The 20,736-nt window shown below is 35.6% G+C and overlaps 1 non-coding gene across 1 annotated transcript; it reads left to right on the top strand.

Moving 5' to 3' along the window:
- The first annotated feature begins 9,832 nt into the window (after window positions 1–9,832).
- LOC122283542 lies at window positions 9,833–9,942 on the top strand. Its single transcript, XR_006230942.1, has one exon. It is a non-coding gene; the product is annotated as a small nucleolar RNA R71 (small nucleolar RNA).
- Window positions 9,943–20,736: the final 10,794 nt, after the last annotated feature.

The following is a 20,736-nucleotide window of genomic DNA, read 5'->3' as shown; positions in this document are numbered from 1 at the left end:
TGTCATCCACAAACTGATGGCTATACTAAAGTAGTTGATAGGACCTTAACTTAGCTCTTACACACTGTTGTTCATAAGAATTTAAAAGCTTGGGTTTTATAGAATTTTTATATAATAGGAACATGCATACTATTACTTTATATTCTCATTTTAAAATTATTTATAGTTTTAATTCACTTACTTCTTTAGTTTTGATGCTTTTGCTTGTTGATGACAGGAGTAGTTTGGATAGACATTTTCAAATTCTTGAGAAAATTAATGATACTTCATATCAAGTGGATATTTTAGGTAAGTATTATATGTTTGCTATTTTTAATGTTACTGATATTTTTTTCTTTGATGCTGGTAGAGATTCGGGGTCGAATCATTTTGAGGAGAGGGAGAATGATGGGCTTCAATGTGAACCAAGTCTTCAAGATCCTTTACAAGTTCCAAATAGGACAATTACAAAATTAAGAGTTAAGAAGAATAAGGAAGCAATGCAATGATTGGTGCAATCCACTTGGGACGTGTCTAGCAAGAGCCCAACATTTAAGATGGACTTGAAGGATTAAGATCCAATTTTGATTTATTTGATACAAACTATGGAAGAGAGTAACATGACTTAAAAGCTTTGGGCAATTAAAAGCTTTCATCTTGTTTAATTCATTTAAATGACTTATTTTATTAGTTTAAAATAATTGAGTTTATTATGAGAAGGACTTAAGGGCATATTGGGAAAGCTATTATTTTATTGAACTAGGATTTCAAGGAGTTACTGTAGCGTGGCACTACTCACCAAGGGTATTTTTGAGAAAGACGGACTTAATTTTTAGCTAGGGTTTTATGAGGTTTTGGTTTAAATACTTCTTGTAGCCACTTTTTAAGAGTTTGATAAAAGTTATGAAATTTGATTAATTTTATTAATCGTGAGTTGAGTTTATCTCCTGTTATTCTTGATTGAACTTTTGAACTTATCAACAGTAAATCACAACATTTGTGGCATTCCTTCTTATAATCTGGGTTCTTGAGACATGTTCTTCAGTGGGTTTAGATTTTAATATAATCTAGGTTCATGAAATGAGTTCCTCAGTGGATCTAGATTCTTCCATCCATTAGCTTGATTTTGGCTTTCTTAGGTGAGTTTTCAAATTGATTGTGGGTTCAAATGATTCCAATTCCATGGGTTCACATCATTTGCTCAGGTAATGCTCTTCTCATTTCTCCACCATCTTTTAGTCTTCCCTCTATTACAGAGTCAACCACCTTAGAAATATCCTCTCCAAAGCCCACTTTACAATCTAATCATCCCTCCTCTCCTGAACCTCCTATTCAACCCACTCATCCAATGGTAACTCGAGCACAAACTAGGACATCTAGACCTAAATCATTTCTTGGCTATCATTTATATTATTCTAGCAGGCACCCAATAATGGCTCTTCATGCCCCTTTTTGTTACCATCTGAACCAAGAACATTCAATCAAGCATCAAAACTACCTGAGTGGGTTAATGCCATGTAATCTCAGTTCACTGCTTTGTAGGAAAATTCTACATAGATTTTATGTCCAAGACTTTCCAAACAACATGGCATAAGCTGCAAATGGGTGTTTGAAGTGAAGTAAAAGTCAAATGGGTCACTAGATAGATATAAGGCTAGACTTGTTGCCTGAGGGTATGAACAGAAAGATGGTATTCACTACACTGAAACATTTAGTCCAGTCATTAAACCAGTCACCATCCATATGGTTTTGGTATTTGCAGTTCATCATCAATGGCCAATCAAACAATTAGATGTCTCAAATGCCTTTCTACATGGCCATTTAAATGAAGAAGTCTTCATGGAACAACCACCAGGCTTTATAGATAAACAGTTCACAGATTATGTTTGTCAATTGAAAAAGTCCTTCTATGGCCTTAAACAAGCTCCTCAAGCTTGGTTTCACAAACTTTTTGAAACACTCACTAATCTTGGCTTCCATGAATCACAAGTGGATCATTCTCTCTTCACTTTTCACTTTAACTCCATTCATATATTTGTGCTTGTCTATGTTGATGATATTATCATCACAGGGACATCATTTACATCACATTGAGCAGCTTATTCAGCATCTTAGCACAAAATTTGCAATGAAGGATCTTGGGTCTTTGTCATTCTTTCTTGGCATTCAGGTGTTAAGTGACAATGATGGCATCAATTTAAGTCAGGCCAAATACATAATGAAGATTCTTAACAAGACTAAAATGGTTGGAGCAAAACCATATTATTCTCCAATTGTTTCAGGCTCCAAACTCTCTCAAACTAATGGTGTTCCTCTTGATGATTGAACTGAGTATAGGCAAATTGTAGGTGCTATAAAATATTGCACATTAACGAGACCTAATATAGGACTTTTTGTCAATCAATTGTGTCAATTTATGCATTCACCCCCCTCTACACATTAGATAACTGCTAAAAGAGTTCTTAAATATCTTAAAGGGCCACTCAATCATGGTCTATATTTCACTCGTGGCTCACTTTGCTTGAATGCATTTTGTGATTCAGATTAGGCAAGTTCTACAGATGATAGAAGATCTACAATAGGTTTTGGTATTATCTTGGGTCCTTGTCTTGTATCATGGACTGCTAAAAAGCAGGTTGTTATCTCAAAATCAAGCACAGAAGCTGAAACAGATCCTTGACTCTGGTAACTGCAGAAATGTACTGGTTAAGGATGCTACTTCGTGACTTACATGTTCCCATTTCTCAAATCCCTACAGTCTGGTGTGACAATGTAGGTGCTTTGGCACTAGCATCCAATCCCATCTTCCATGCAAGAACCAAGCATATAGAAGTTGATTGCCACATTATTTGTGAGAAGGTTCTCAATAAAGAGATTTCGTTACAGCACATTCCCTCCAAAGATCAAACTGCTGATGTGTTTAATAAAGGTTTAACAACAGCTCGGTTTCTATTGTTAAGACACAAGCTCAAGATCCAGCCACTTCCAATGCACTTGAGGGGGGATGTTAACCATTATGTAGCAATTGTGCCAGACAAAAGGAAAACAATCAAGTCTGCTAAAGTCTGAAAGTCTGTCACCCAACATCCAGCTAAAATTGCTAAAATCATGGAACCCATTAATTCCAATATAGTGAAGATTTGAGGAAAAAGATTGTGGGATTTTTCCTTAAGTGTATTATTCTATAGATCATGTATTTATGTCGTTAATGATGTTGTATTTATTTGTTTTTGACTACATGATGTGTATAAGGACATGTAATAGCTGAAATGAAGCGTAAATCCTATTTCCAAATTCTCTCAGTTTTGTTTCTAATTTTACAATAAGACGCAAAAAAAACTTTTCAGGCTTTTCTCCTCATAGTTCAAGTGCCCAACTTAACATTTGATGCTTTCTTCACGCATCTTGAGTGTGTTGCCAACATGAGATAATGTCAAACTCTAGGGAGGGGTAGGCTAAATGCTTCACACCATACATGAACAAGTGCCTATCCACTTTTTTTTGGCACATCATTTGTAACTTTTATCACAAAGTGTTGGCTTAACCAAATTTCACCTTGGATGAGATAATGTATTTATGACATACATTTATCTCTAATTGACAGATATATTGATAATATATATTTTGTACTTGAACTTATGTAAATTTGTTTTTTAATAATTTAATAATAATTCATCACAATAGATAAATTTATAGATCACCACTGAATGTATAGTTTTCGAAACTCTTCAAAGCAACCTCCTTTAATTCATATCCTACTCTTTTCCTTTAATTAACGTACGTAGTTAATTCTAGATAAATCTTTACATCCTCAGTGTCCCAAAACAAAAGCACAGCTATTTCATCATTCTGTCCAAGTTAGAGAAGCCGATAGTTATACAGTATTAATTATATATTCATGATTGTATCTATTATTACTCTGTACATATTACACCTGACACATGTTCGGTGCTTTATTGTTTTCTAATTAAGAATCTATTCTTTACCTGATAATAGTGCATGACATGTGTATGCAAACGTTACAATAATTTTTATATGTCTCACGTCACTCACATCAATATAATTCATTCGGGAGTGTGAATTATACAAAAGCCTTCGAAGCAACCTCCATTTTTTTTTTCTTTAACATTCTTAATCCACGTTAACCAAACAAAGAATATTGCTTGCTGGCGTAATTGCATCGATTCTGTTAACTGGGCCATGTTTGTACAACGTAATTTTATTTTTAAATAATATTTAAATATAAAATATTTTTAGTTTTAAATTTTTAATTTTTTTATCTCATTGTTTTATAATTATTTTTATAAATTGATTTTTATAAGTTTTAAAATAAAACATAAAAATCAATACAATAATTTTTGTAAATTTTAAAATAAAGATAATATTAAAAATTATATTCAAATAATTTTTTAATTTTATAATACTTTTATTCAACTTTTATCTCTTATTTATTGAAATTTAATAAAATATTTTCACTTAAATTATTTAATTATTATTTTCAAAATTTTAATGCTATTATCACAATGATTAAATATTAATCACCAAATGCCTGGAATATGAAATATTCGAGTTTCCAAAATGCCTATATATAGTAGAAGAAGATGAATACTCTCTCTCTCTCTCTCTCTCTCTCTCTCGATCTCGACAAGCCCACGTGACAGTAGCTGCCAAAATGAGTTTCAGTTTTCGTTACGCATGCTCTTCCGGAGAAACGCTATGTTCATCGAATGTTTATATCGAATTGTATTTTTTTTAGTAAATTTGTAAATTTTATTTTTTTTAAAAAAATATTTAAAATGATTTAAAAAATATTTAAAGAAAAAAAAAAAGGTAAAAGACATTTACATTTTTCGGTACCCTTTCGATAGTACCAAAAAAATAGATAATGACTCAATCTGTGACAACTCTAACTCTAATATTATACATATGTTATAAAAATATATATTTATTTATATATTGATCATATATGCTAGTATAGTTATATAGTTATATACTTAGAACTTATATAGTTCAATTTAATAATATACTAGTATGAGCTAATTATTATAAAATAATATACTCATACTATAATATAAATATACTGATATTAGTTTAGTATATATAAACATCATAATATTACTACCATACATAATCAAATATACAAATAATACTAATTTACTAAAGTATATTATTGTGTAATTAGAAATTAGAAAGTTTTGTATATAATTAAGTTAGAAATAAGTTAGGCATCAGTATAATAATATGTAATTAGACATTATAGTAAAAGTCTAGTATATAAATAAATTAGAAATAACTAATAAGTTTAGTATAATAAGTTAATAACACACAATATTAACTTACTAAAGTATAATAAAATATTTTTGATAGGTCACTCACCCAAAATAAAGTATAATAACATGTAATTACATAGAATTGTATATGTCTAGTACATGGATAAATTAGATCTTAATATACTCGAAATAACTAATGAGTCTAGTATAATAAGTTAATAACAAAATAGTAATTTACTAAAGTATAATAACATATGATTAGACACTATGGTATAAGTCTAGGACATAAATAATAAGTCTAGTATATAAATAAATTAAACACTAGTGTAGAAATAACTAATAAGTCTAGTATAATAAATTAATAACACACAATACTAATTTACTAAAATATAATAACATGTGATTAGACACTATAGTATAAGTTTAAATCATAAATAAATAAGATACTAATATAGTAGAAATAACTAATAAGTCTAGTATAATACGTCAATAACACACAATACTAATTTAGTAAAGCATAATAGCATATAATTAGACACTATAGTATAAGTCTAATACATAAATAAATTAGACACTAGTATCAAAATAACTAACAAATCTCGTATAATAAATTAATAACATACTTTTAAGGACATGTCCCATCACCGAGCGTAATCGCTCACTTCAAATACCAAATGGGTGATGGCGTTGTATGCTAGCAACCACTTTGATGCTTAAGCCAGTAGAGAGTACTTTGAAGTAATTTAAATAAATAATCATAAGTGTTTTAGAGTTACCTGGTACTCATATATATATAGGCGTAGGGAAATATTGGATTAGTATTACGATTGGATTACTTCCATGCAGTGGTAATTACGTCCAAAGAATAATGCAGTAATTGTAGCACAACTTTGAGGTATCAATTCTATAGGGAGACAAATTAAAAGAATAGTAGAATGAATAAAGAAACTAAAGAAAAATATTAGATAATTAATGGAAAAAAAAAATTAATTTAAAATACAAATTAAAGTGAAGCAAAGTGACTAACGAAAAAAAAATATTCAAATTTGACGAACAGTAGAGCGTCGGAATCCCTTGTACAAATCCGATATTTTAATTATTCTTAATTCATTGAATAACTCAATTGGAAACTCAATTCTCGAAATTTCCAACTGGAAGGTATGGATTTATAAACCAAAATTAAACCCAATGTAATCATTTGAAAAATAATTCACCACTTTTAAAATATGTAAATTATTATTCCTATTAAAAAAATTCAACGACGACAATATATTCAAGAAGTGATATTGTAGCAAAGAACTAAATAAATATAGATAAATAATTAATCCAAACATAATCAAAGAACAAATTCATTCAATAGAAAAAGTATGACTTAATCTATAAGCAGAATAAATTCTATGATTATTCGGAGAAGAAAACATCAATAATTAATTGAGAATGATAAAATAAAAGAGTTTTAATAATTAAAAATAAAATACATAAATTAAAAATATCATTTAATGTGCAAGTTCATCCTTAACCTTACTTGAGAATTTAGTTATCCATAAATATAATGGATAACAAAAATCTCCAAAAGAAAGATAAAACAAACGGCGGTTATGGTAGTGATCTTCTTCTCTATTCAAATTTACCTCTTGTGCCTATCATTCCCTTCTTTTTCATGCTAATGATATGCTTATATAAGGTAGGAAAGAAACCCTAATGTCTTCATAATTCCTGCATAAAACAATCGCCTTAATTTTAAGACTAATCTTGGCAGTCACGTACGCGCTTCAGGAGTTCGAATTTGAAAACCATTATTAGTGATAAATTTATAGCCCTTTAAGATATATTTTTAACGCATTAAGACTCGCATAAATCCGAAATGTGCATAGAAAATTATTGTCAAAATACTAAAATATGTCCAGGTTGTCACCTAGCAAATTTCGAACTTGGATTTCTTACAGTTTCCTTTTGTAATTTCTCTCTTTTTTGTGATCCAAATTGCTCTCAAACCTCATGAAAATTCTCATTTGAATTTGATTGAGCTTTGCTTTGCTTTTTTATAAATTCTGAAATTAAATATAAAAAACTGCTTAGAACTATCCCAACGTAAATAGAAACTCAAGTCAAGAATACACATTAATTCCTATGATCTCTATTCACATTTTAGCATTTTAATCCAATAATAGGGTATTTAAAGTGCACTTTCGTACACTCATCACAGTCCCAACGTACTCATTGCTAGTTCTTAATTAGCAATTTTCATGTCAAAACAATGAAAGAGATCAAAGAAAATCACACTCAAAAGCCACCAAGTCACACTTTCTATATCACATATCAAAGCAATCTTATGAATTTAATAACTCTACCATAAGCAATCCACAGAGTGTGTATGTGTGTGTGTGTGTGAGTGTGTGGGTATGTTCCAAACTATATCCATCTAACTAGAAGCCCTGACACATGCGATATCAAGAACATCTCAAGTGAAAGTTTCAACTCCATAACTCACGGGTATAAAAGTACTACATGTGAGGACTCTCTCTTCAAGTTGACAATGGGTGTACACACTCTCATGGGGAATTAGACAATTATCTAATAATAAGAACAGTAACAAATGATACTTCCACCACTCTTTCCAAAAGGTTATAACGTGGTTTGAGTTCGGAGTTATATGAAAAAAAATAATGAAAATGATTCAAAAACTTCCAAACACATATAAATGGAATCTTATTAAATATCTCAGTAGTCACACACTCTCCACTTTTCAGATCATTGATTAATAATGATTTTCCTTCTTTTCCCATTCTATTTTTTTTTTTAACAATTTGATAAACAAACACATGCCACTTTGGTATTCTTGCCATTTCCACCCAACCATGATTTGTTTTTTTTTTTTTTGGCCTTTGAAGCTCATTCAATTGAATACTTTGTAAATTGTACTCTTCTCTTTTGTTTTTTCTCTTTTCTTTTAATTGAAAATGATAAAAAAAGAAGAAGAAGAAAAAAACTGTAAATTTCACACCTAGTATACACTTGGAAGTAAAAAAGAGTAGAAAATTTAGTATATAGACTATACTCCAATGTGGAAAAGCATGGATGATGTGGGCATATGAAAAGAAAAAGCTACATATGTTTATTGGCTCAAAGTTGGCTACTAGGGGTATGATGGAAATGGTTAGTTTGAAAAACTCAAACGTTGATCCTCAGTTGACTTTCGTTATATTCCAAGTATATTCACTATCTTACCACAAATAAGGTAATGATATTCTCAAAAGAAGTGCCCAATTTAAGAGATTAATAAATGCTTATTACAATTTATTGCGTTTATAGGCTCTCAATTCCCTCCAAAACTCACATGAATACTTAAGCAAAAGAGTTTTCTAGCTACATGTGTCAAACTACCATCTTACCACAAAGTTTAGATAATTGTATTAGGGGTTCTTTGAATGCTTCAGTAAAAAATAATTATCGTGGGTTTGGTGAATTCACAAAAATGGCTATGAATGAGAATGAATACATACGTAAAAATGATGCACGTAAGATGCAAGAAATTGACACATAAAGACATGCCATAGAGTTTCAACAAATATTTTAAATACTGAATTTGCACCACCACCCCTAGAATCCAAGATTTCATTACTAGAATCCAAAGTTCGCACCAGATTTTAAAACTTGAGGAAATGGCATCTTAACTGGGCTCTTAATTACCTCAGCTTCCTTGGGGAACTCAGTAAAATCATTGTTTTGTTCCTCTTCAACAACCTTTAGCTTATTAGTTGTTGGGATGTGTAAGGACTTACCACTTCTTGTTACAATGGCATTGACCTCTTTTAAATTTTCTTGTGCTATATGTTGACCTTGGGGTGTGGATTGAGGTTGAGAATGGAACTTCCCATGCTCATTCACACTCAAGTAGCTAATCATCTTCAATATATGGTTCTTTATCTCATTGTTTTCTCCAACAATCTGTATAATCAAAGATTCAAATTTCTGATTAGTTTTATCTTGTGTCTCAATAAAAGCATGTAGATCATCTTCTAAGGATATGATCTAGGGGGTTGTGCAGGCAGCTGATTTTCAGACTTCCAGCTAAACTTTGAGTGATTTCTCCAATCAGAATTGTATGTATCTAAGTAGGGTGGAAAGCACTTTTTATACATACCAAGAGAATTGCAATGTTCCTCATACACTACTCTCATCTCAGCAAGTGTCAAGCAATCTTGTACAAGATGATCTACTTCCTAACAAAGAAAAGAAAGTTTAGAGGCATCAACTTGGGAAATAATACGAGTTGCAATTGTTTCCTTCATCTTCAATGCCTCTAACTCTCTAGTTAGGCCCTCCATCTTTGCCTTCAAATTATCTTCTTCTTTGAGATGATAGATGCCTCCACTAGAATGAGTTTGATTAAAATGTGCTCGAGTACTGTCAAGAGCATTTGGTTCTGTCCAACTGTGAGCATTTTCTGTAAGTTCATTCAAATACTCTATTGCCTCATCCTGGTGCTTCTGCAAAAACTCACCATTACACATCATTTCAACAGTTTGACACTTTTTAGAAGTAAGTCCTTCATAAAAATAGTTAACTAGACAGCATCTTTCATACCCTTGATGGGGACACAAGCTAAGTAACTCTTTAAAATGTTCTCATGTTTGATACAAAGTCTCACTATCCTTTTGTGTAAAAATTTATATTTGCCTTTTCAAAGTATTAGTCTTATGATGAGGAAAGTATCTATTCGAAAAAATTTGGGACATCTCAGCTCATGACCCAATCGACTGTAGTCTCAATGAGTATCTAACTTTTTGCCTTATCTTTAGTGAGAAAGGAAAGACCTTAAGTCGAACAACATCTACAGTGCCAGGTTGACCATGAAATGTAGCAACAACCTCTTCAAACTCCGTAATATGCACATATGGATTTTCACTTTGTAAACCATGAAAAGTAGGGAGAAGTTGTATTATACTTGGTTTGAAATCCATTGGAGGAATATTTGTTGGAAATATAATGCATGATAGTGTTGCTATGCATGCAAGGTGAAGGTACTCATGTAAAGTCCTAGGTTGATCTTCGTGCACACTCATTTTTTTCAGAACTAGATGGATTATCAAACAAATAATTAGAATAATTAGACTCTGAATTAGACTCTAACACTGGTCTACAAGCAAACCAACCTAAGGCGTCTCTATACATGTGCATGCAAGGTAGAGAAAAATGCAACACTAAAAAAATACAAAAATAAAAAGAAAATAAAATAAAGATGCAACAAGTTAAAAGAGGGAAAGAAGTTACCATCTTTATAAACTGTTGAAAAGAAAAACTATTCAGCAATTCTTTTACAATCTCCTCGACAGCTGCGCCAAAATTTGATTACATCAAAATAATAACACGATAGTTGTAGCACAGCTTTGTGGTATCGATTCCACAGGGAGACAAATTAAAAGAATAGTAGAAAGAACAATGAAAATAAAGAAAAATATTAGATGATTAATGGAGAACAAAGATTTATTTCAAATATAAATTAAAGTGAAGCAAAGTGACTAACGGACAAAATACTCAAATTTGAAGAGCAGTAGAGCATTGGAAATCCCTTGCACAAACCCACTATTTTAATTATTCTTAATTCATTAAATAACTCAATTGGAAACTCAATTCCCAAAATTTTCAATAAGAAGGTATAGATTTATAAACCAAAATTAAACCAAATGTAACTCTTTGAAAAATCATTCACCACTTCTAAAATACATAAATTATTATTCGTATTAAGAAAATCTAATGACGACAATAAATTCAGGGAGTGATATTTCAGCAAAGAACTAAATAAATATAGATAAATAATTGATCCAAACATGATTAAAGAACTAATCCATTCACTATAAAAAGTATGATTGAATCCATAGACAGAATAAATTCTATAATTATTCAGAGAAGAAAACATCAACAATGAACTGAGAATGATAAAACGAAAGAGTTTTAATAATTAAAAATCAAATACATAAATTAAAAATACCGTCTAATGTGTAAATTCATTCCTAACTCTACTTGAAAATTTAGTTACCCATAAATATAATAGACAACAAAAATCTTCGAAAAAAAAAATAAAACAAACAGCAGCTATGGAAGTGATTTTCTCCTCTATTCAAATCTGCCTCTTGTGCCTCCCCAACCTTTCTATTTCATGCCAATGATATGCTTATATAGGGTAGGAAAGAAATCCTAATGTCTTTATAATTCTTTCATAAAAAATCACCTAAATTTTAGGACTAATCTTGGTGTTGGAGTATAGCCTCTCATATTGATAAAATGGAACTAAAATCAAAAGAGGAAAAGCTAAAAGTAGAGAAGCTAAATCAGAATCTATAATTCTGTTAATTCAGTTATTTTTCTGCTATTACTTCAAGTGTATATAAACACTAGTTCACTCATTGTAAATTTATCAAATTCATTCATGAAAGTTTTTCATTCTTCCTTCTTTTGCTTCTATTCTCGAGCTATACTTTGTGTTCCTCAGAAAATCAACACTTAGCGACCACGTACATGCTTTAAGAGTTCGAATTTGGAAATCCTCATTAGAGATAAATTTATAACCCTTTAAGATATATTTCTAACTCATTAAGAATTGTATCAATCTAATATGTGAGTAGAGAGTTATGGTCAAAATACTAAAGTATGTCCACACTGTCTCCTAGCAAATTTCGGACTTGTACTTCTTGGAGTTTTCTTTTGTGATTTTTTTTCTTTTTTTTCTTGATCCTGTTCTCAAACCCCATGAAAGTCCTCATTTGAATTTGACTGGGCTTTGACTTACTCTTTTATAAACTCTGAAATTAAAAATAAAAAACTGTTTAGGAGTATCCCAACGTAAATTGAAACTCAATTCAAGAATACACATTAATTCCTATGATTTCTATTCACATTTTAGCATTTTAATCTAATAATAGGAAATTTAGTGTGCACTTTCATGCACTCATCAGGTGGTTATCTGTTCATCTTACTTCTAAATATTAGGAGTGATCTGCTCGCCGTAGTAATGCTTATCTACTCTATTAGACAACGAAATATCAAGCCTGCATGGGCCTTTAGCCCCTAGTTTGGGCCATGTCCATCATCATAATTTATAGTTGGGCTGCAGGGGCACTATTGAACCCTCTAGTTACCCCGCTAATTCCCTGTGTGGATCAAGAGGGCTTTAGTGGCAAAGTTTCCCTACCTGTTTGTGCTTTCTCACAAGGGCTTAGGCTTTCGTTCATACACCCCATCTGCGACCTTCTTGACCTCTTTTGTCTTGCTCCTGTTCAGCTTCATTCTTTCACATGTAGAGCTTTTCTCTGTGCATGTATTGTCTTTCGCATGACCCTTGAGCCTACTAGCAAAGAATACCCCAATTTGACTGTCATGGAGTTCTTGGCCTTTTACCATTTGCGACCATTTGCCAAGGGCAATATTCTGAGTTTTCGAAAGAATGATAAAGAACAAACTTTGGTAAGAACGAGACTCATCATTCTAATGCCAAGAACTAGAGGTCAAAATTCTTCTTTCTGGTAAGGGTTGGGAGTTTCCAAGTTTAGAGATTCCTCGTCAGGATTTTTCCATTAGGGCCAATTGGGGTAAAATTCCTTAGGAGATGGGTTTGTTGGCAGGCATGGACCTTCTGTCCGAATGGGAATTGGTTCGGATTGAAATAGTTCATGCTTGGGAAAAAGGTTATGAAGATGACCTTCATAATGAATACTTGTTGACCCTTGTCAACATAGACCACTTCCTTATGACACTTGACCGCTCCCATGTGAAGGATCATTAGTTCTTGACCAAGGCTGTGGTGCCGCCCTCTCCCCCAAAGCAATCTTTGAAGAACGCTTTGAAGAAGTGTATTCATTCCAAGGATGCCTCTTCTCCCATTGAGCATAAGAAAAAGGCTTCGAAAAATATAGTCGACAGCCCTTACCAGGTGTCTATTCCTCAATTCGTTATCCCCTCTTTTACCCTCAATACCTTGCTCGTGCGTGCAACTTCCTCGGGCCTTGGCAATGTTGAGGGTTTGGCTAGTGAAACCCTCTCTAACTTGGCCGCCACATTTCAATTCGATATTCTTCCCCAGGAACCTACTTTCATGTCCAAGTTCCTTGTCTTTGATAATTTGGTGGGGGGCGGTGAGCTGAGTGTCGACGTCATCGCCACCCTTAGCTTTGATTTCGCTATAGAGGAGGCCGCTATCTCAGGGGGGGGCACCCATTTGGATGAAGAAGAAGTTGCTGGTGTGATAAGGAAGCGAATGCCAACCTGGGTAGGGAAGTAAGCACTCCTCTTGAGGTGGGTCAGGGATCTTTGTCACTTGTTATGATCAAACTTGGATATCCTACAATCCATTTAACTTTTAAACCTCTAATAATTCTTACCAACACAACTGTATTCAATAAGTCTTAAATCAATTTAGATATAAACTTTTCTAATATCGCATTAAAAGCAGAAAAAAAATCATTTTGTTTCAGAAATACAGTATATGACGTTTAAGTAACTAGCTAGCGATATATCATTATTTTCACATACTCAATCTTTTTTCTTATTCTTCAATCCACTATAAGGGAAAAAGAGAAAATTTTGTGAGAAATTATGTCAGCCTAAAACTTATCTTGCATCAGTGTAAGCAAGAGCAAGATTTTTAAGAGGTGGAAGGCTAAGACGGCAGATATGGAGGTTTTGTTGGAGCCGTTCCCACATTTTATACGGCAACCTAGAGATCCGTGAAGACAAAGTTTTTGAACTTTGTGATGAATTTCGCCTTGCCAGGGAGGTGAAGGTTAGAGAAGACTTTTCCTTAAGGCTATTAGAGTCGAAAATGGAGTCTGCTATGGCTCAACTCTCCCTTATTCAAAGGGATTTTGAGTTCGAGCAAGGCCACCTCAACTTCAATATTCTAGCTCCTAAGGGAGAGTTGGACTCTGTCTACCAGGAGCTAGTTAACTCACAAGATTTTAGCTGTGGACTTGCATAACAACTGGCGGCATCACTAGAGAAGGGGAAGCTGGCTGAAGTTGACCTCTCCGAGGCTCAGGGCTCCTTACCGAGTTGTAGCAATGATGTGAACAATACAGAAAGAGTAGTGCATATTCTGACTAGGTGCAACGAAAGCTACACTTGGCCGTCATGGCGAAGGACACTCACCTAAATGAGAATAAGGCACAACTGGCGGATGCCAAGGGGGAGATTGCTTGCTTATGCTCCCAGTTGGCTTCTACCCCACAACTAGATATCGTGCATTTGCTTACGGCTATGGTGTTGGCTACTGCAGCTAAGGTCCCACTTGATTACCGATCCTTCTGCTGACTTGGCACATTTGGATCTGAATTTGTTCAAGCTTGACACACCTTCTCATCCTTATGCTGAAAATTTTGGTCAGACAAAAATGCTCGACACCTTTAAGGATATTCCTCCTTCTTCCCCACCTAAGCATTTTTTTGTAATAGTGGTTTTTGTAACTCATGAGAACAATTGTTTTTACTATAATTATTTAGCTTTACATATGTGGCTTTTTCTGTGATCTCTCTTTCATTATTGATTGCCTTGCTTTTACTTTCTTGTTGTCAGACTGGTGTTGGGTGGAATGGTAGGTTGGCCTCAACACCTTCCCCTTTCTTGTAAGGGTGGCGTTGTCTGATAACCTCTGTGCCCTTTTTTCAAGGCACCATGATTCATTTAGGCTCATCATTGGTATTTAAGGGTGGCATCGTCTGATGACATTCCCACCTTTCTTGCATGGCACCGCGAATCGTTCAGGCTCGTCATTGGTGTTTAAGGGTGGCGTGGTCTGATGACCTCCATGCCCTTTCTACATGACACCGCGAGTCGTTTAGGCTCATCATTGGTTTTTAAGGGTGGTGTGGTCTATTGACCTCCACACCCTTTCTGCATGGCACCACGAGTCATTTAGACTTGTCATTGGTTTTTAATGGTGGGGTGGTCTGATGACTTCCGCACCCTTCTTACATGGCACTGCGAGTTGTTAATGCTCATTATTGGTGTTTAAGGGTGACATGGTTTGATGACCCTGAGCTCTTTTAACATGGCACTATGAGTCGTTTAGGCTCATCATTGATGCTTAAAGGTGGTGTGTTCTGATGACCTCCGTGCCCTTTTTGCATGGTACCATAAGTCGTTTAGGTTCATCATTGGTATTAAGGGTTCCAACAGTTGACAACATAGCCTCTTTAGGCAAGAATGGAGCTAGAAAGGGGACTTTATTCATAATAAGAGAAAACAACAGTCATGTAGAGATAACAATATATTTCTATAAATAATAAACAAACATCTTGCAAAAAATATAAGGATGTAAGAATAAAGAGAAAAATGTCATTACGAGTAAAATTTCTTCAAGTGCTTTTTGTTCTAGGGATGTTGCATCTCTTTGCCTTGGTTGTCCTTTAGGTTGTAGGACCCTGGCCTATTGTTAGCTACTACCACGTATAGTCCTTCCCAACGGGGTCCCAGCTTGCCTTCTTCTTTTCCGATTTCCTTTATGACCAAGTCTCCTATTTTAAATGTCTTGGGCTTCACTCTCTTGTTGAAGTATTGCTCAACTTTTTTCTTCTCATGTAGCATTCTGACCTCAACTGACTCTCTTTCCTCTTCGAGAAGGTCAAAGTATTCTTCCATAGCTTTATTGTTCTAGGATGCTGAGAAATGGAGGGTTCTGAAACTCATCAACCCCACTTCTACGGGGGAAATGACCTCACACCCGTACGCTAGTATGAATGGGGACTCCCCCACTAGGGTCTTTACTGAGGTTCTATAGGCCCATAATACTCCCAGTAACTCTTCCACCCATTCTCCTTTCTTTTCTATGAATTACTTCTTCAAAATTGATAGCAATGCTTTGTTTGTCGCCTCTGCTTACCCGTTTGCTTGTGGATGCCATGGAGAGGAGTACTTGACCTACATTTTTAGCTTGGCACACCATTCCCTTTATTGGTTTGAGTCAAATTGGTGCCCATTATCTAAGACTATGCTTTGCAGAATTCCATATCAGCAAATGACGTTCTTCCACAAAATCCATGTCACGACCTTACTTGTTATAGTTGCTAGCAACTCTCTGCCTTCGCCCATTTGGTGAAGTAAGCAACTAGCACGTTCATGAACTTTACGTCCCCCTTTCCAGGTGGGAAAGGTCCATCTAAATCCACTCCCCACGAGGTGAATGGCCAAGGGATGGTCATGGAGGTTGGTTCTTTCGGGGGGCATGAGGAACTAGTGCTTACATTTGGCACATGATGCGCTTTCTGGTAAACTCCCAAGCCTCTTTTAGTGCTTTGGGCCAATAGTAACCGACTCTTACCACCTTCCTAGCTAGGGCCTTCTCGCCCAAGTGGTTTCCACATATTCCTTCGTGTATATCGGCCAGGATATACTGTACTTGTTATGGAGAGATACACCGAAGTATGGGGGTTGCAAAACCCCTTTTGTAGAGAAGCCCATTGATAAGCATGAATGTTGCCGCCTTTCCTTTTATCCCCCTTGCCTCTTCCTTCCTTTTAGGGAGTTCACCTACATCAAGTTACTTTACCACATCGTCGACCCACTCAGGGATGCTTGGGCCCATCATGCACACTTCTATCCTTATGGCTGGAACTTCAACAACTCTCATTTCAACTTGCCATAGGAGGGGTGCATAGTTGACCATGACCTAGGAATCTGATTTTGCATCCACCTCGATTGTTCCCAACACCGTGGCTATCGAAAGTCTTGCTACCAGTGCCTCATACTTTACTTCCTTATTGGTCATTTTGAAGGTAAGGGTTGCCATGTAATGATGTTCCTAGCCTTTGAGACTAACGAAGTACATTCCTATCCCTCCGCTAGCTCGATAAGAGAAGTTATTTATGAAGAGAACCCCAGCTTTCCTGTCGGAGCTACCATAGCTTCTGGGGGGAATTTGAAAATTTTTCTTCAAAGTCTGCTAGTGCTTGCCCTTTCACCACATTTCTTGGCAGATACTTTATATGAAACTTGCCCAACTCAATCGACCACCCTGCTAACCTTCCTGAGTTGTCTGGTCTTTACAACACTTTTTCCAGTAGGCTCTCTATGAGCATCCTTACTGTGTGAGCTTGGAAATATAGGCGGAGTCTCTTGGCTATTGTTACTAAGACGAAAGCTAGCATCTCCACTCGTGGGTGCCTCACCTCTGCTCCTCTTGAGGCTCGACTTACGTAGTATACAGGTAGTTGGGTAGTTCCTTCTTCTTTGACGAAGATGGCTGAAACGGCATATGGGGAAATTGCCAAGTATGCGTAGAGTGTATTACCTTTTTCTAATTGTTTCAAAAGTGGCAAACTGGCCAAGTGTTGTTTTAGTTTCTCAAAGGCTTCGTCGTATTCTTTGTTCCAAGAGTGCACTGATTGAGCTGCATTATTGCATATTTTATACATTTAAAAATCAATATATTTTAATTATTTTATTATTGGTTTTACATGAAAAAATAGTTAATAGGCATAAATCTGAGTTGTGATTTAAATTGGTTAATATCATGATTTAATCTTAATTTTATAACCTGTGATCTGATTAGGCAACAATTCTTCACATGCACAATATATTTTTAATATTCTATTTTTTCTTTCTAATTTATTTTTGTTTTTTGTTTTTATCTATGTTATTTCTTTTTCTTGTTTTTACCGCTTTTAAATAATGACTCCTACTTCTAACTGTGACCTCTATGCAGATGTTTAGACAGCATGGGTACAGAATCCATGTGTGAAAAAAAGGAAATATTTTGAGGGAAATGTAAAACTAATCAGTATGTTTTTTTTTTTTTTGAAACTGAGGTTGTCATTAGATTAAACCAAAGATTGAATACAAGAGGGGATAACACCCACAGTCACGATGCTATTACTGATGCTTAGAGCATCTTTACACAACACATGAGCTAAGTTGTTACAAGCTCTTCTAGTGTGCCTGGCAGACCAGTTGGTGAAGGAATTCAGAGTGATCTTGGTGTCTCTAATCAGAAGTCCTGTGTATGAGTCTGTTTCAGATGGGGACATCAGGCCTTTTACCACTTGTAGTGAGTCTCCTTCTATTATCACATCTTGCCACCCGAGAGTTTTGAGGAACATGGAAGCTTGATATGCTGCAAAGGCTTCAGTTAGAAGAGGTTCTGGGAAAAGGCTGTGGCTCATTCTTAAAGTAGCACGCACCTTCCCTTTCCAGTCACGTATTACTGCCCCTACTCCCACCTTGTAGTTGAGTTTGTCAATTCCAGCATCCCAATTAAGCTTCAGTTTTCCTTGTAGAGGGGCTTCCCACTGAGCCTTAGCATTTGAGTGAGTGGAAGCTGCCTGAGCTGGCTGCTGAGATTGGTGAAGATCTGCAGTGAGTGACTTAATAGCTTGAGTGATAGAGCTGGGATGTGGGAACTGATTATTGAAAACCAGATCATTTCTTCTTTTCCAAATAAGCCAAACAGTAAGAGCAAATTCTAGCATATATTCTTCTTCATGGGATTCGAGTAAGGATTCCAACAAAGCTCTGAAAGACTTGAAAAAGAGGTTGGTTTTCTGTAACTTTTTCCCACATTGACTCCAAACATCTTGGGCAGAGGGGCACTCCCATAAAGCGTGTTCAATAGTTTCAGGTTGGAGTTTGCATATGGGGCAGACATCCTCTTTAGTGACCTTTCTCTAGTAGAGATTGGCTTTTGTAGGGATGGCATTTAAGCAAGCTCTCCACAGGAAGGTCTTGTTTGTAGGTAGAGTCTTAAGGTGCCAGATCTTTGTTCAGGGCAACTCTTCACTTGGTCCATTTGAGGATTGTCTCTTCCTTAGGTTCTCCATCTCAATTCTTAGGTGGTATGCTGAATTGACTGTGAAGGAGCCTGTGGTAGTGCATCTCCAGATCATCCTATCTGGTGTAGGGTAAGGACTAAGAGGAATCCTTTTGAGGATATCAGCTTCTGCCCTATTGAAAATGGCTTCTACTAGTGGTAGATTCCATTGGTGGGAGGTCTTGTCGAAGAGCATGGCAACCTTTGAGTCACTTGAGAGGAACCTGATGGTGCTCTGAGGTTGGTATGATGTCTTCTGCGGAAACCACTTATCATTCCATATTTCCACTGACTCTCCATCTCCCACAAGCCAGATCAATCCTTCCTTCAGTAAGGGTCTTGCTGAAGTGAAGCTTTGCCATAGGAAAGAGGAGTTGTGTCCAGATTTTGCAGAGGGAAAAGAGCTATGCTTGAAGTACTTCTTTTTTAGAACCTTGGCAGCAAGGGAATTGGGGGTAGTTATGACTCTCCAACCTTGTTTTGCTAGGAGGGCACAATTGAAGTTCTTAAAGTCCCTAAGCCCCAGCCCTCCTAGGGTCTTTGATTTAGACATTTGGCTCCATGGTACCCAGTTTATTTTGTGTTCTTGAGCTTTTTGTCCCCACCAAAAAGACCTCACTAACTTGTTTAATTCCTTAAGAAGCTGTTTGGATAACTTGAAGTTCCTCATGCTGTATGTGGGGATTGCTTGGATGATTGCTTTGATGAGTGTTTCCTTGCCTGCCTGAGAAAGCAACCTTATTTTCCAGCTGCTCAGTCTTGCTTGAACTCTGTCCAATATACCCTTGAAGGACTGAGATCTAGATCTTCCTACAAGGGCTGGCAAGCCCAAGTATTTCTCATATGAGTTGGTCCCTCGGATCCCTGCAATGCTTGTTACTATCTCTCTGGTATCTTCTCTGGTATTAGAGCTGAAGAAAATGGAAGTCTTGTCCTTGTTCAGTCTCTGTCCCGATGCTTTTTCATAGGAGTCCAGTAGAGAGTAGAGTTGACTCCACTCAATGGAGTTTGCTTTGCAAAAAAGAAGGGAGTCATCTGCAAAGGAAAGGTGGTTAATGTGTAGGTGATGTTTCCTGATAGGCAGACCTATGATCAACTTGTTGTGTTCACCTTGGTTCAGGAGACAACTAAGAGCTTCAGTGCATAAGATGAAAAGGTAGGGAGAGAGGGGATCTCCTTGCCTTATGCCTCGGAAGGGCTAGAAAAAAGGTTGTGACTCTCCATTGATGATAAGGGAGTAGGACACTGATGACACACTTCATGATGAGGCCAATCCAAGTTGCAGAAAACCCCATCTTCTTCATGACAGCTTCTAAGAAGGCCCATTCTATCCTATCATAGGCCTTGCTCATGTCCAGTTTTAAAGCCATGAAACCCTCTCTACCTTTCAATCTTGCTTTCATGGTGTGTAGAGATTCATAAGCCACAATGATGTTATCCTTGATGAGCCTTCCAGGCACAAAGGTAGTTTGAGTAGGGGAGATGATGCTTGGTAAAACTGTTTTTAGCCTATTTGCCAAGGTCTTTGCAATAATCTTATAAAAGACATTGCATAGGCTAATTGGTCTAAAATCTATGACTGTAGATGGGTTCAATTTCTTTGGGATGAGGGCTATGAAGGCTTCATTGACTTTTGTGTCCCACACTCCTCCATTTAAGACCTCTAGAATTGCCTTACAGACACTAGTGCTC

The sequence above is a fragment of the Carya illinoinensis genome, chromosome 11 (assembly GCF_018687715.1).
Source record: "Carya illinoinensis cultivar Pawnee chromosome 11, C.illinoinensisPawnee_v1, whole genome shotgun sequence".
In the NCBI taxonomy this organism is placed as follows: domain Eukaryota; kingdom Viridiplantae; phylum Streptophyta; class Magnoliopsida; order Fagales; family Juglandaceae; genus Carya; species Carya illinoinensis.
The sequence above is the reverse complement of the archived record's forward strand: the minus strand, read 5'-3'. Positions and strand labels throughout refer to the sequence as shown.